Source organism: Neovison vison, chromosome 11 (genome assembly GCF_020171115.1).
Source record: "Neovison vison isolate M4711 chromosome 11, ASM_NN_V1, whole genome shotgun sequence".
Lineage (NCBI taxonomy): Eukaryota > Metazoa > Chordata > Mammalia > Carnivora > Mustelidae > Neogale > Neogale vison.
Genome location: NC_058101.1, coordinates 155,127,267 through 155,143,999, shown reverse-complemented (window position 1 = coordinate 155,143,999; position 16,733 = coordinate 155,127,267).

The following is a 16,733-nucleotide window of genomic DNA, read 5'->3' as shown; positions in this document are numbered from 1 at the left end:
GAGCTTATCTAAAGATTGCAAACACCTGCAAATCCATCGGCAGATCGAAGAGAAGAAGAACAGCAATTCTAGAAACAGAAAAACAACCACTTTCTGAAAGGTAGGACTGGCGGAGAAGTGAATCCAAAGCGACGGGAAGATAGACCCCGGGGGGAGGGGCCGACTCCCGGCAAGCGGCGGAGCAACGGAGCACAAAATTGGGACTTTTAAAGTCTGTTCCGCTGAGGGACATCGCTCCGGAGGCTAAACCGGGGCGAAGCCCACACGGGGTCGGCGTGACCTCAGGTCCCGCGGGGTCACAGAAGGATCGGGGGTGTCTGAGTGTCGCAGAGCTTGCGGATATTGGAACGGGAAAGCCGGCTGCAGAGACAGAGCCGACAGTAAACTCGCAGCTCGGAGTTGCCTTGAACCGGTCGCAAGCTCGGTGAGCTCGGAGCGCGGCCGGAGGTTAGGCAGACGCGAGTTACTAGGAGCTGTTCGCTGAGGGCGCACAGGGGAGCGGGGCCCTGGGCTCTTGGCTCCTCCAGGCCGGAGACAAGGAGGCCGACATTTGTATTCCCGTCCTCCGGAACTCTACGGAAAGCGCTCAGGGAACAAAAGCTCCTGAAAGCAAAGCCGAGCAGATCACTCAGCCCAGCCCCTGGTAAGGGCGGTACAATTCCGCCTGGGGCAAAGACACTTGAGAATCACTACACCAGGCCCCTCTCCCAGAAGATCAACAAGAAATCCAGGCAAGACCAAGTTCACCTACCAAGGAGTGCAGTTTCAATACCAAGGAGAGAGCAGCAGAATTCCAGAGGAGGAGAAAACAAACCACGGAACTCATGGCTTTCTGCCTGTGATGTTTTAGTCTTGCAGTTAATTTAATTTTTTTCTTTTTCATTTTTTTCTCTTCTTCTGCTAAAATTTTTATAACTTTTACCCTTTTCTTTTTTAACGTTTTTTAACTAGATTATCTAATATATATATTTTTTTCTTTTTTATAGTTTTCTTTATTCATTTTCTTTATTTTAATTCTTTTTTTTCTTTTTTTTCTTTCTTTCTTTTTGAACCTCTTTTTATCCCCAAATCAGAAGAGATCCTAATCTCTTCAATCTTTTTTATCTTAATTCTTTTTTAAATTCTTGATTGAATTTTTAATTAAATCTCTTTTTTTTAATTCTTTTTTTTCTTTTTTTTATTTCTTTCTTTTTGAACCTCTTTTTATCCCCAAATCAGAAGAGATCCCAATCAGAAGAGATTGGGAGATCCCAATCAAAGGAGATCCCAATCAGAGGAGATCCCTCACCCAATCGTGAGGGGGGAGAAATCCCCCCTCATGATATGGGATCTCTTCTGATTTGGTTAAAGCATATTTTCCTGGGGTTGTTGCCACCCTTTTAGTATTTTACTTGCTCCTTCATATACTCTTAGCTGGACAAAATGACAAGGCGGAAAAATTCACAACAAGAAAAAGAACAAGAGGCAGTACCGAAGGCTAGGAACCTAATCAATACAGACATTGGTAATATGTCAGATCTAGAGTTCAAAATGACAATTCTCAAGGTTATAGCCGGGCTTGAAAAAGGCATGGAAGATATTAGAGAAACCCTCTCCAGAGACATAAAAGCCCTTTCTGGAGAAATAAAAGAACTAAAATCTAACCAAGTTGAAATAAAAAAAGCTATTAATGAAGTTCAATCAAAAATGGAGGCTCTCACTGCTAGGATAAATGAGGCAAAAGAAAGAATTAGTGACATAGAAGACCAAATGACAGAGAATAAAGAAGCTGAGCAAAAGAGGGACAAACAGCTACTGGACCATGAGAGGAGAATTCGAGAGATAAGTGACACCATAAGATGAAACAACATTAGAATAATTGGGATTCCAGAAGAAGAAGAAAGAGAGAGGGGAGCAGAAGGTATACTGGAGAGAATTATTGGGGAGAATTTCCCCAATATGGCAAAGGGAACGAGCATCAAAATTCAGGAGGTTCAGAGAACGCCCCTCAAAATCAATAAGAATAGGCCCACACCCCATCACCTAATAGTAAAATTTACAAGCCTTAGTGACAAAGAGAAAATCCTGAAAGCAGCCCGGGAAAAGAAGTCTGTAACATACAATGGTAAAAGTATTAGATTGGCAGCTGACTTATCCACAGAGACCTGGCAGGCCAGAAAGAGCTGGCATGACATTTTCAGAGCACTAAACGAGAAAAAACATGCAGCCAAGAATACTATATCCAGCTAGGCTATCATTGAAAATAGAAGGAGAGATTAAAAGCTTCCAGGACAAACAAAAACTGAAAGAATTTGCAAACACCAAACCAGCTCTACAGGAAATACTGAAAGGGGTCCTCTAAGCAAAGAGTGAGCCAACAAGTGGTAGATCAAAGGAACAGAGACAATATACAGTAACAGTCACCTTACAGGCAATACAATGGCACTAAAATCATATCTCTCAATAGTTACCCTGAATGTTAATGGGCTAAATGCCCCAATCAAAAGACACAGGGTATCAGAATGGATAAAAAAACAAAACCCATCTATATGTTGCCTCCAAGAAACTCATTTTAAACCCGAAGACACCTCCAGACTTAAAGTGAAGGGGTGGAAAAGAATTTACCATGCTAATGGACATCAGAAAAAAGCAGGAGTGGCAATCCTTATATCAGATCAATTAGATTTTAAGCCAAAGACTATAATAAGAGATGAGGAAGGACACTATATCATACTCAAAGGGTCGGTCCAACAAGAAGATCTAACATTTTTAAATATCTATGTCCCCAACGTGGGCGCAGCCAACTATATAAACCAATTAATAACAAAATCAAAGAAACACATCAACAACAATACAATAATAGTAGGGGACTTCAACACTCCCCTCACTGAAATGGACAGATCTCCCAAGCAAAAGATCAACAGGGTAATAAAGGCCTTAAATGATACACTGGATGAGATGGACATCACAGATATATTCAGAACATTTCATCCCAAAGCAACAGAATACACATTCTTCTCTAGTGCCCATGGAACATTCTCCAGAATAGATCACATCCTCGGTCCTAAATCAGGACTCAACCAGTATCAAAAGATTGGGATCATTCCCTGCATATTTTCAGACCACAATGCTCTGAAGCTAGAACTCAACCACAAGAGGAAGTTTGGAAAGAACACAAATACATGGAGACTAAACAGCATCCTTCTAAAGAATGAATGGGTCAACCGGGAAATTAAAGAAGAATTGAAAAAAATCATGGAAACAAATGATAATGAAAATACAACAGTTCAAAATCTGTGGGACACAACAAAGGCAATCCTGAGAGGAAAATATATAGCGGTACAAGCTTTTCTCAAGAAACAAGAAAGGTCTCAGGTACACAACCTAACCCTACACCTAAAGGAGCTGGAGAAAGAACAAGAAAGAAACCCTAAGCCAAGCAGGAGAAGAGAAATCATAAAGATCAGAGCAGAAATCAATGAAATAGAAACCAAAAAAACAATAGAACAAATCAACGAAACTAGGAGCTGGTTCTTTGAAAGAATTAATAAAATTGATAAACCCTTGGCCAGACTTATCAAAAAGAAAAGAGAAAGGAACCAAATAAATAAAATCATGAATGAAAGAGGAGAGATCACAACTAACACCAAAGAAATACAAACTATTATAAGAACATACTATGAGCAACTCTACGCCAACAAATTTGACAATCTGGAAGAAATGGATGCATTCCTAGAAACATATAAACTACCAAAATTGAACCAGGAAGAAATAGAAAGCCTGAACAGACCCATAACCAGTAAGGAGATTGAAACAGTCATTAAAAATCTCGAAACAAACAAAAGCCCAGGGCCAGATGGCTTCCCGAGGGAATTCTACCAAACATTTAAAGAAGAACTAATTCCTATTCTCCTGAAACTGTTCCAAAAAATAGAAATGGAAGGAAAACTCCCAAACTCATTTTATGAGGCCAGCATCACCTTGATCCCAAAACCAGACAAGGATCCCATCCAAAAAGAGAGCTATAGACCAATATCCTTGATGAACACAGATGCAAAAATTCTCACCAAAATACTAGCCAATAGGATTCAACAGTACATTAAAAGGATTATTCACCACGACCAAGTGGGATTTATCCCAGGGCTGCAAGGTTGGTTCAACATCCGCATATCAGTCAATGTGATACAACACATCAATAAAAGAAAGAACAAGAACCATATGATACTCTCAATAGATGCTGAAAAAGCATTTGACAAAGTACAGCATCCCTTCCTGATCAAAACCCTTCAAAGTGTAGGGATAGAGGGCACATACCTCAATATCATCAAAGCCATCTATGAAAAACCCACTGCAAATATCATTCTCAATGGAGAAAAACTGAAAGCTTTTCCACTAAGGTCAGGAACACGGCAGGGATGTCCATTATCACCACTGCTATTCAACATAGTACTAGAAGTCCTAGCCTCAGCAATCAGACAACAAAAGGAAATTAAAGGCATCCAAATCGGCAAAGAAGAAGTCAAATTATCACTCTTCGCAGATGATATGATACTCTATGTGGAAAACCCAAAAGACTCCACTCCAAAACGGCTAGAACTTATACAGGAATTCAGTAAAGTGTCAGGATATAAGATCAATGCACAGAAATCAGTTGCATTTCTCTACGCCAACAACAAGACAGAAGAAAGAGAAATTAAGGAGTCAATCCCATTTACAATTGCACCCCAAACCATAAGATACCTAGGAATAAACCTAACCAAAGAGGCACAGAATCTATACTCAGAAAACTATAAAGTACTCATGAAAGAAATTGAGGAAGACACAAAGAAATGGAAAAATGTTCCATGCTCCTGGATTGGAAGAATAAATATTGTGAAAATGTCTATGCTACCTAAAGCAATCTACACATTTAATGCAATTCCTATCAAAGTACCATCCATCTTTTTCAAAGAAATGGAACAAATAATTTTAAAATTTATATGGAACCAGAAAAGACCTCGAATAGCCAAAGCGATATTGAAAAACAAAGCCAAAGTTGGTGGCATCACAATTCCGGACTTCAAGCTTTATTACAAAGCTGTCATCATCAAGACAGCATGGTACTGGCACAAAAACAGACACATAGACCAATGGAACAGAATAGAGAGCCCAGAAACAGACCCTCAACTCTATGGTCAACTAATCTTCGACAAAGCAGGAAAGAATGTCCAATGGGAAAGAGACAGCCTCTTCAATAAATGGTGTTGGGAAAATTGGACAGCCACGTGCAGAAAAATGAAATTGGACCATTTCCTTACACCACACACAAAAATAGATTCAAAATGGATTAAGGACCTCAATGTGAGAAAGGAATCCATCAAAATCCTTGAGGAGAACACAGGCAGCAACCTCTTCGACCTCAGCCGCAGCAACATCTTCCTAGGAACATCGCCAAAGGCAAGGGAAGCAAGGGCAAAAATGAACTTTTGGGATTTCATCAAAATCAAAAGCTTTTGCACAGCAAAGGAAACAGTTAACAAAACCAAAAGACAACTGACAGAATGGGAGAAGACATTTGCAAACGACATATCAGATAAAGGACTAGTGTCCAAAATCTATAAAGAACTTAACAAACTCAACACCCAAAGAACAAATAATCCAATCAAGAAATGGGCAGAGGACATGAACAGACGTTTCTGCCAAGAAGACATCCAGATGGCCAACAGACACATGAAAAAGTGCTCCATATCACTCGGCATCAGGGAAATACAAATCAAAACCACAATGAGATATCACCTCACACCAGTCAGAATGGCTAAAATCAACAAGTCAGGAAATGACAGATGCTGGCGAGGATGCGGAGAAAGGGGAACCCTCCTACACTGTTGGTGGGAATGCAAGCTGGTGCAACCACTCTGGAAAACAGCATGGAGGTTCCTCAAAATGTTGAAAATAGAACTGCCCTATGACCCAGCAATTGCACTACTGGGTATTTACCCTAAAGATACAAACGTAGTGATCCAAAGGGGCACGTGCACCCGAATGTTTATAGCAGCAATGTCCACAATAGCCAAACTATGGAAAGAACCTAGATGTCCATCAACAGATGAATGGATAAAGAAGATGTGGTATATATACACAATGGAATACTATGCAGCCATCAAAAGAAATGAAATCTTGCCATTTGCGACAACATGGATGGAACTAGAGCGTATCATGCTTAGCGAAATAAGTCAAGCGGAGAAAGACAACTATCATATGATCTCCCTGATATGAGGGAGTGGTGATGCAACATGGGGGCTTAAGTGGGTAGGAGAAGAATCCATGAAACAAGACGGGATAGGGAGGGAGACAAACCATAAGTGACTCTTAATCTCACGAAACAAACTGTGGTTTGCTGGGAGGAGGGGGGTTGGGAGAAGGGGGGTAGGGTTATGGACATTGGGGAGGGTATGTGCTTTTGGGTAAATTGGAAGGGGAGATGAACCATGAGAGACTATGGACTCTGAAAAACAATCTGAGGGGTTTGAAGTGGCGGGGGGGGGGTGGGAGGTTGGGGTACCAGGTGGTGGGTATTATAGAGGGCACAGCTTGCATGGAGCACTGGGTGTGGTGAAAAAATAATGAATACTGTTTTTCTGAAAATAAATAAATTGGAAAAAAAAAAAGAAAACAGTCCCATTTATAATTGCTCTAAAAAGAATAAAATGCCTAGGAATAAACGTAATCAAGGAGGTGAAAGACCTACCTGTACTCTGAAAACTATAAAATACTTTGAAAGAAGTTGAAGATGTCACAAACAAATAGAAAGATTACTAGGCTCATGGATTAGAATAATTTATCTTAATAAAACCTACATACTATCCAGAGCAATCTAGATTTAATGCAATCCCTATCAAAATGCCAATAACATTTTTTACAGAACTAGAACAAATAACCCTAAAATTTCTATGGAACCACAGGAGACCCTGTCAATGGATTCTTGAGAAAAAAGAACAAGGCTGGAGTAACTACAACTTCAGATTTCAAGATATACTACAAAACTGTAGTAATCAAAAGATTATGGTGCCGACACAAAAATAGACACATAGACCAATGGAACAGGATAAGCCCAGGAATAAACCCATACTAATATGGCCAATTAATCAATGCCAAAATAGATAAGAATATACAAAGGGGAAAAAGGTTTCTCTACAAATGGTGCTTGTGATTCTGGACAGCAATACGAAAAAGAGTAAAATAGGAACATTTTCTTACACCATATACAACCTGGGTGGCTCAGTTCGTTGGGCAGCTGCCTTCGGCTCAGGTCATGATCCCAGCGTCCTGGGATGGAGTCCCACATTGGGCTCCTTGCTCAGCAGGGAGCCTGCTTCTCCCTCTGCCTCTGCCTGCCTCTTTGTCTGCCTGTGCTCGCTCTCTCTCCCTCTCTCTCTGACAAAAAAATAAATAAAATCTTAAAAAAAATAAATAAATAAACTCAAAATTCAATAAAGACTCAAATGTGAACCTTGAAATAATAAAACTACTTAAAGAAAACATAAACAGTAATCTCTTGGATATTGATCTTAGTGACATTTTTCTAGCTATATCTCTTTCAGCAAGAAAAAAATGAAAGCAAAATTGACTATTGGAACTACATGAAAATAACACTTCCAAACAGAATTGGAAATCAACAAAACAAAAAGGCAACCTATTTGAATGGGAGAAGATACTTGCAAGTGATATATTGGTAGGTGGCTGACACCCAAAATACATAAAAAAAACTTATGGAATTCAGCACCAAAGGGAAAAAAAATCCAAATAAGGAACTAGCAGGGAACTGAATAGACATTTTTTCCAAAGACACACAGTTGCCAACAGACATATGAAAAGATGCTCAAAATCACTAACCATCAGGAAAATTAAAAAAAAAAGTATCAAAAAAGATGAGAAATAACAAAATTGGCAAGGATATAGAGAAAATGGAATCCTTATGCACTGTTAGAACGTAAATTGTAACTACCATGGAAAATAACATGGAGTTTCTTTAAAATATTATAAACAGATACCATATGATCCAGTAATGCCTCTACCACTTATTTACCCAAAGAAAATGATAACACTAACTTGAAAAGATATATGCATCCCTATGTTAATTGAAGCAATATTTATAATAGCCAAAATGTGGAAGCAACCTTAATCTTTACCAATAGATGGATAAAGAGATGTGGTATACAACATAGAATATTAGTCAGCCATAAAAAGAATGAGATCTTACTTATAGATCTTATTTGCTAAAACACTGATGGGCCTAGAAGGCACTATGTTAGGTGAAATAAGTAAGAGAAATGCATATGATTTCACTTATATGTGCAGTCCAAAAACAAAACAAAACTTTATGAGCAAACAGAAACAGACAAATACAGAGAACAAACTGATGGTTGCTAGCCGTTAGGATGGTGAGGTGATGGGCAAAATGGATGAATAAGGATAAGTACAGGCTTCCAGTTATTCAATAATTAAGCCATCGGGATTAAAAAAAATTATAGCACAAGGAATATAGTCTATGGAATGATTATAGCACTGTGAGGTGACAGATGCTAGCTACACTGTGGTGAACATAGCCTATGTATAGAGTTGTTGAACACTAGGTATACACCTAAAACTAATGTAACATTGTGTGTTAACTGTACTTAAACACACACACAAAACACACACACACACACACACACACACAAATAAACAGACCAAAAAAAAAAAGAAAACCAAAACCAAAACAAAACAAAATAAAAAAAAACTCCTAACAAACAAAAATCCAAGACCAAATTCTTTCACAGATGAATTCTTCCAAACATTAAAAAATTGATACCCATCCATCTAAAACTATCCCAAAAATGGAAGAGGAAGCAGTGCTTCCAAATGCATTTTACAAGGTCAACATTACTCTCATACCCAAAACAAAGACATTACAAAAAAATAAAATAAAGACCAATACCCCTGATGAAATTGTGTAAAAATCCTTAACCAACACATATTTAACAACACATTACAATAATAATTCACAACACAGTTTATTGCAGGTATGCAAAAATGGCTTAATATTTGCAAATAAATCAATATGACACACTATATCAGATAAATGAAAGATAAGAATTATATGATTATCTCAATAGATTCAGAAAAAGCATTTGACAAAATTTAACTTCTTCTCATCATAAATACTCTTTAAAAAGTTGGTTTATAGAAAACATACCTCATAGAAACCACATATGACAAATACGCAGATAACAACATAATTGAGATAACAATTCTATTCATAATTGAAAAAGAATAAAATACCTAGTAGGGAAAAGATCTATACTCCAAAAACTATAAAACTTTAATGAAAGAAATTGAAAATTATATAAACAAATGGAAAAACATTCCATGCTTTTGGATTGGAAGAATTAATATTGTTAAAATGTGCATGTTACCCAAAACAATCTATAGATTCAATGCAATGGTTGTCAAAATACCAACAGTATTTTTCACACAGCTAGAAGAAAGACTTCTAAAATTTATATGGAACTACAGAAGACACTAATAGCCAAATTATTATTGTTAAATTTTATTTTAGTAAAAATGAACAAAGCTGAAGGTATTATGCTCCCAGATTTCAAACCATACTACAAAGCCATAGTAATCAAAACACTATAGTATTGGCACAGATAGACACGTAGATCAATGAAACATGATAGGCTGCCCAGAAATGACCTCACATTTGTATAGTTAATTAATATATGACAAAGAAGTCAACAATATTCAATGGGGAAAAATCACCTCTTCAATAAATGGCACTGGAAAAAACTGAGCAGCAGAGTGCAGAAGAATGGAACCAAAACACTACCTTACACTATATGCAAAGATAATTTTTTTCCAAATGGATTAAAACTTAAGTGTAAACAATGAAAATACAGAAAGGGAAATTAGAGAATTGATTCCATTTATTATAGCACCAAGAACCATAAGATATCTGGGAATAAACCTAACCAAAGAGATAAAGGATCTGTACTTGAGGAACTGTAGAACACTCATGAAAGAAATTGAAGAAGACACAAAAAGATGGAAGACTGTTTCATGCTCTTGGATTGGAAGAATAAATATGGTTAAAATGAATATATTGCCTAGAGCAATATATACTTTTAATACCATTCCAATCAAAATTCCACCAGCATTTTTTTTAAAGATTTTATTTTTATTCATTTGACTGATGGAGAGAGATCTCAAGTAGGCAGAGAGGCAGGCAGAGAAAGGAAGTGAAGCAGGCTCCCTGCTGAGCAGAGAGTCCAATGTGGGGCTCGATCCCAGGACCCTGGAATCATGACCTGAGCCGAAGGCAGAGTCTTTAACCCAGTGAGCCACCCAAGCACCCCTCCACCAGCATTTTTCAAAGAGCTGGAGCAAACAATCCTAAAATTTGTATGGAATCAGAAGAGACCCCAAATTGCTAAGGAAATGTTGAAAGAGAAAAACAAAACTGGGGACATCATGTTGCCTGATTTCAAGCTTTACTACAAAGCTGTGATCACCAAGACAGCATGGTACTGGCATAAAAACAGACACATAGACCAGTGGAGCCCAAATATGGACCCTCAACTCTATGGTCAAATAATCTTTGACAAAGCAGGAGAAAATATACAGTGGAAAAAAGACGGTTTCTTCACAAAATGGTGGTGGGAAAATTGGACAGCTATGCATAGAAGAATGAAACTCGACCATTCTCTTACACCATACACAAAGATAAATTCGAAATGAATAAAAGACCTCAACATGAGACAGGAATCCATCAGAATCCTAGAGGAGAACATAGGCAGTAACCTCTTCAACATAGGCCACAGCAACTTCTTTCAAGATATGTCTCCAAAGGCAAAGGAAAAAAAAAAGCGAAAATGAATTTTTGGGACTTCATCAAGATCAAAAGCTTCTGCACAGCAAAGGAAACAGTCAACAAAACAAAGAGGCAACCCATCGAATGGGAGAAGATATTCACAAATAACAATACAGACAAAGGGCTGATATCCAAGACCTATAAAAAACTCCTCAAACTCAACACACACAAAACAGATAATCATGTCAAAAAATGGGCAGAAGATATGAACAGACACTTCTCCAATAAAGACATGCAAATGGCTAACAGACACATGAAAAAATGTTCATCATCACTAGCCATCAGGGAGATTCAAATCAAAACCACATTGAGATATCACCTTACACAAGTTAGAATGGCCAAAATTAACAAGATAGTAAACAACAAGTGTTGGAGAGGATGTGGAGAAAGGGGAAACCTCTTACACTGTGGTGGGAATGCAAGTTGGTACAGCCACTGTGGAAAACACTGTGGAGATTCCTTAAGAAATTAAAAATAGAACTACCCTATGACCCTGCAATTGTACTCCTGGGTATTTACCCCAAAGATACAGATGTAGTGAAAAGAAGGGCCATCTGTACCCCAGTGTTCATAGCAGCAATGGCCACAGTCTCCATACTGTGGAAAGAACCAAGATGCCCTTCAACGGATGAATGGTAAGGAAGATGTGGTCCATATACACTATGGAGTATGCCTCCGTTGAAAAGGATAAATACCCAACTTTTGTATCAACATGGACGGGACTGAAAGAGATTATGCTGAGTGAAATAAGTCAAGCAGAGAGAGTCAATTATCATATGGTTTCACTTCTTTGTGGACCATAAGGAATAACATGGAGGACATGGGGAGATGGAAAGGAGAAGAGAGTTGAGGGAAATTGGAGGGGGAGATGAACCATGTGAGACTGTGGACTCTGAAAAACAATCTGAGGGTTTTGGAAGGGTGGTGTGTGGGAGGTTGAGTGAACCTGGTGGTGGGTATTTTGGCGGGCACGTATTGCATGGAGCCCTGGGTGTGGTACATAAACAATGAATTCTGGAACACTGAAAAGAAGTTTAAAAAAATAAATAAAAATAAAAAAACCCTTAGTGTAAAAAAACAAAATTCCTAAAAGAAAACATAACCAGTAAACTCCTGGACACTGGTATTAGCAATATATTTCTGGAAGTGTTTTTTCAAACAAGGGAAACAAAACCAATGTGACTATATTAAACTAAAAAGTTTTGCTCGCAAACAACACTATAAACAAAACAAAAATAAAACATACTAAAGGGGAAAAGATATTTGCAAACAATATATTTGAAAAGGGGTTAATATCTAAAATATATAAAGAATGTATATATAACTCAACACCAACCACCCCAAATAATCTAATTAAAAAACGAGCAGAGAATCTGCATAGTTTTCCAAAGAAAATATATAGATGTCCAATAGACACATGAAAAGATGTTCAAAAGCACCAGTCATCAGAAAAATGAGGATTATAACTACAAGGATCTATGACCTCACACCAGTCAGAATGACCAGTTTCAAAAAAACAAAAAATAATGTGTGGCAGGAATGCCAAGAAAGAAAACCCTTGTGCACTGTTGGTAGGAATGTAGATTGGTGCAGCCATTATGGAAAAACAGTATGGGATACCTCAAAAATTAAATAGTAATGCCATACCATCCAGAAATTCCACTACTGAGAATTTATGCAAAGAAAATAAAAACACTAATTTGAAAAGATATATGCATCATATGTTTATTGCAGCATTATTTACAATAGCCAAAATGTGGAAGCATCTTAAATGTTTATCAATAGATGAGTGGGTAAAGTAGGTATGGCATATATATAAATGGAATATTACTCAGATATAAAAATGTATTGTATCATGAAAACATAGATGGCCCTAGATGGTATTATGCTATGTGAAATGTCAGACAGAGAATGACAAATACCAAATTATTTCACTTATACATAAAATCTAAAAACAAGAAAAATTTAAAAATTTAAAAATTTAAAAATTTAAATTTAAATTTAAAAATTTAAAAATAAGCAACAATACAGAGACATACTCATAAATAAAGAAAACAGGTGTTTGCCAGAAAAAAAGAGGGATGGATGATGGGAAAAATCAGGAAGGTGACAAGAAAATATAAACTCTCAATTATGAAATAAACAAGTCATGGGATAAAAAGAACAGTATACTGACTATAGTCAACTCTATTGTAGTAACTTTGTGTGGTGACAGATCATAACTATACCAACTGGGGTAAGCATTTGTAATGTATGAATATATCAAATATATTCTGATTTAAAAACAAAAACCTAAAAATCCCTTATTAACTTAAGGACAATTATTGTTATAAGGACAGTGGTTCACTATGATTTCTTAATAAAAAGGATTTATTTTTTAAAAGACATCAAACTGACCTTGCAATTTAAAATGTCAACTATCTCAGTGTCTCTCATATAATCAACATTGTCGAATCTCTGTGTAACAAAGTAAAACACACAACTGACAGAATAAACTAGCTCAAACATTTATAAGCATAATGTGGGTAAAATTTTACCCAAAAGTATATGAATATTCAATAATGTAAGGTGTACAACTTTTATCAGCAAGATGAAATCAGAACAAGCCTTGATATTTCCACAATAACAGCTGAATTTTAATCAGTTGCTTCAGTGATTTAAAACACTTTGGAGTGCCTGGGTGGCTCAGATGGTTGAGCATTCAACTTTTGATTTTAGCTCAGGTCATCCTCTCTGGGTCCTGGGGTTGAGCCCTATGTCAGGCTCCCTGCTCAACAGGGAGTCTTCTCAGAATTCTCTCTCCCTCTCCCTCTGCCCCTCCCCACTAGTTCCTCTTTCTTTCTCTCTCTAAAATAAATACATAAATCTTTAAAAAAAAAAACTTTACTTTTTATCTTGTTACTCTAATAGAATTCAAATTTTCCATTTAAAAGACTTAAAGTTTAGGTGTGTCTGGGGGCTCAGTCAGTTAAGCATCTGACTCCAGCTCTGGTCATGTTCTCAGGGTTCTGGGATCCATCCCCGACAATAGGCTCCACACACAGAGGGGAGTATGCTTCTCTCTCTCCCTCTGCCCTTCCTCCTGCTTCTGCTCTTTCTCTCAAATAAATAAAATTTAAATTTCTTTTTAATTTTTCAAAAAAGTTAAGGTTTACATTTTATTTCACATCCCAGAAAATAACGCTGTGTTTTTCCAGTAAAAGAGTATCTTTAATTCTCGCTGGGGATTAAAAAGAAATCTCATTTTGTAGTCAACGCACTTAAGGGAGCATATAAAACTCTCATTAAATAAACACTTGAAGCTCTACCCCATTTCACACAGTTCTAGGAAGGTAAGAATGGACCCAGTAGTGTTTTAAACTCAAAACTATCCAAAACATTAAATAAATTCTAACTCAAAGGCATCTAATACTTCAAAATCTCCATAATGCTTGATATATGGAATTCTTGAAAAGAGATCTAAATTTTGGGCTTGGTACATATTTTTCTTCAATATATTCTGATCCTGTCAGGAATTTGCAAAAAATTAGGGTATTTGCAGTACATCCAACAGAAGAGATTTTGTTTACAAAGAGGGCATACATTCCCCACCAGTTGCTCCTATTTAGTAAGAACCAAACATGTTAACTTTGATTTACTTCTCTGTTTGAGAATTTTACCTTGGCCCAGAGTTCCTAAACTATGATATGTGATTATAATTTTTGTGACTAACATCCAAATAAATGAAAAAAATTTTTCAAGTAAAGACCCAACAAACATATATTTTCACTGACTAAAAATAGTTCTCTACTCTTCTCACCAGTCAACACAAAATCCATAAACCAATTTTGTCCATTCAAATTGTTATAACAGAATACCACAGATTAGATGACTTACAAGTATCTGTCTATTTATCTATCTATCTATTCAATCATAGTTTTGGAGGCTAGTAGTCAGGGACCAGATTGCCAGCATGGTTGAGCGAGGGCCCTTCTTGTATCCTCACATGACAGAAGGGGCTAGCTATGAGCTCTTCTTTACTAGAACATTAACCCTATTCATGAATGCTTATCCTTATGACCAATTTACCTCCCAAGCCTCACCTACTCATACCAATACCTTTGGAGGTTAGGATTTCAACATATTCAAATAATAAGCAAATATCTGTAAATAATACCTCTTTTATGGCTGAGTAAAACTTGTACAAAGATGAAATATATAGTCCGTTATAAAAAGAAAGGCAAAGAGATAACTAAAGTTTACCAAACAACACCTTTAATCTTATTCTTCTAATTAGGGTGCCTGCAGGCTGACAGGGATATTCTCCAGCAGGGTACTGCCAGAAGCTTGTGGAAGATTTCCTGCTGAAGTCCTGAATCCAAGTATACACTGTATTCTTTTCAGGATCTTTGAAATTATTGTCTGCTTTCTTTCCTTTCTTTGCCTGCTCGTCATGGAGGTACATGATTCTCACAAATCAGGCCTGCTGAAAAGAAACAGGTTTCTCCAGTTTTGACCCCCACAAGTAGATTAACCCAACAATCACCCACTACTTTCCAACTTCTCCTTGGGGAAGTCACCTTTTTCTACCATCTCTATGAGAAACATCTCTGTAGCCATTGACAGAGTTTAGTCCTATGCAGTGTCATCTGGGGAGGGGGACAGCTTTAGTAGAGTTCCTCTCTGTCCACAGCTTCCAAACTTATTTTTATTCTGCTCAAATGGCAATGCTGAAATTTCCACTATGACAGGCTGGAATTTTATAAATTTTATCTCACCTGTGTGTATCTGTCCAGACAGCACATTCCAGGTTTTTCCCTTGACCAAAGCAAGTGGAGGAGAGACAGGTTTACTCCCTTGGATCCATTCTTTTTTTTTTTTTTTTTAAGATTTTATTTTATTTATTTGAGAGAGGGAGACAGTGAGAGAGAGCATGAGCGAGGAGAAGGTCAGAGGGAGAAGCAGACTCCTCATGGAGCTGGGAGCCTGATGTGGGACTCGATCCCGGGACTCCAGGATCACGCCCTGAGCCGGAGGCAGTCGTTTAACCAACTGCGCCACCCAGGCGTCCCCCTTGGATCCATTCTTACTGAGGTCTTGTTTGTTTATATTCTGATGCACAGATGAGCAAAGGTTCTCTTGGATTCCTCCCAGGTGCTGAGGTCCTCTTTTTTAATGTATGGATGTCTAATTCATTGTTTAAAAAAAGGGAAGGGAGGATAAATGAGCAGTATCTATGCCACCATGTTGCTGACATCACCACCGACACTATATTTAATTCATCTTTCTCTTTTTTTCAAATATTATTTTGCCTTTTCTTACTAACAATACTCCCTAATAGATGAAACACTTTATTTGTAGATATAAAATATCTCTGAGTTATTCATTAAACTAATAAAGTTACAGATGGCTACTGATGTTTGTATACTTGTAAAATGATTTAAATAGGTTCAAACTCCTTTCTGGAACCTGAGGTAATTCAAGTATTCCGTAATATGGTTCAATGCTGAGAAAATAGTATGGGGCCAGGACAATGGTATGAGCAAAAATTCTGAAGATAAAGTGCTTCTACTGTGTGCAGGGAGCACATAAGCTAGGGATAAAAAAATACAGTCCTATTTATTCATATTGAAGAGTAATTAAGAGATGAAACTTGATGCAGTTGATGGAGCCAGAATAGGAGAACTTTTATCCAGTTGCCATGGTCTTTAGAATTGAGAAAGTCTTGTTGCTGAGCAGCTCAATCTAGAACACAATCGAATGATAGAAGAAAGGGAGGGGATTGTTATTTCTCTTTGTTATAAAAAGTTTCAGATCAAAGTCTTTGTACATGAAGAGGTAGTTTGTACTACCTTTATCTATGATAGGGCTATATTAAAAAAAAAGG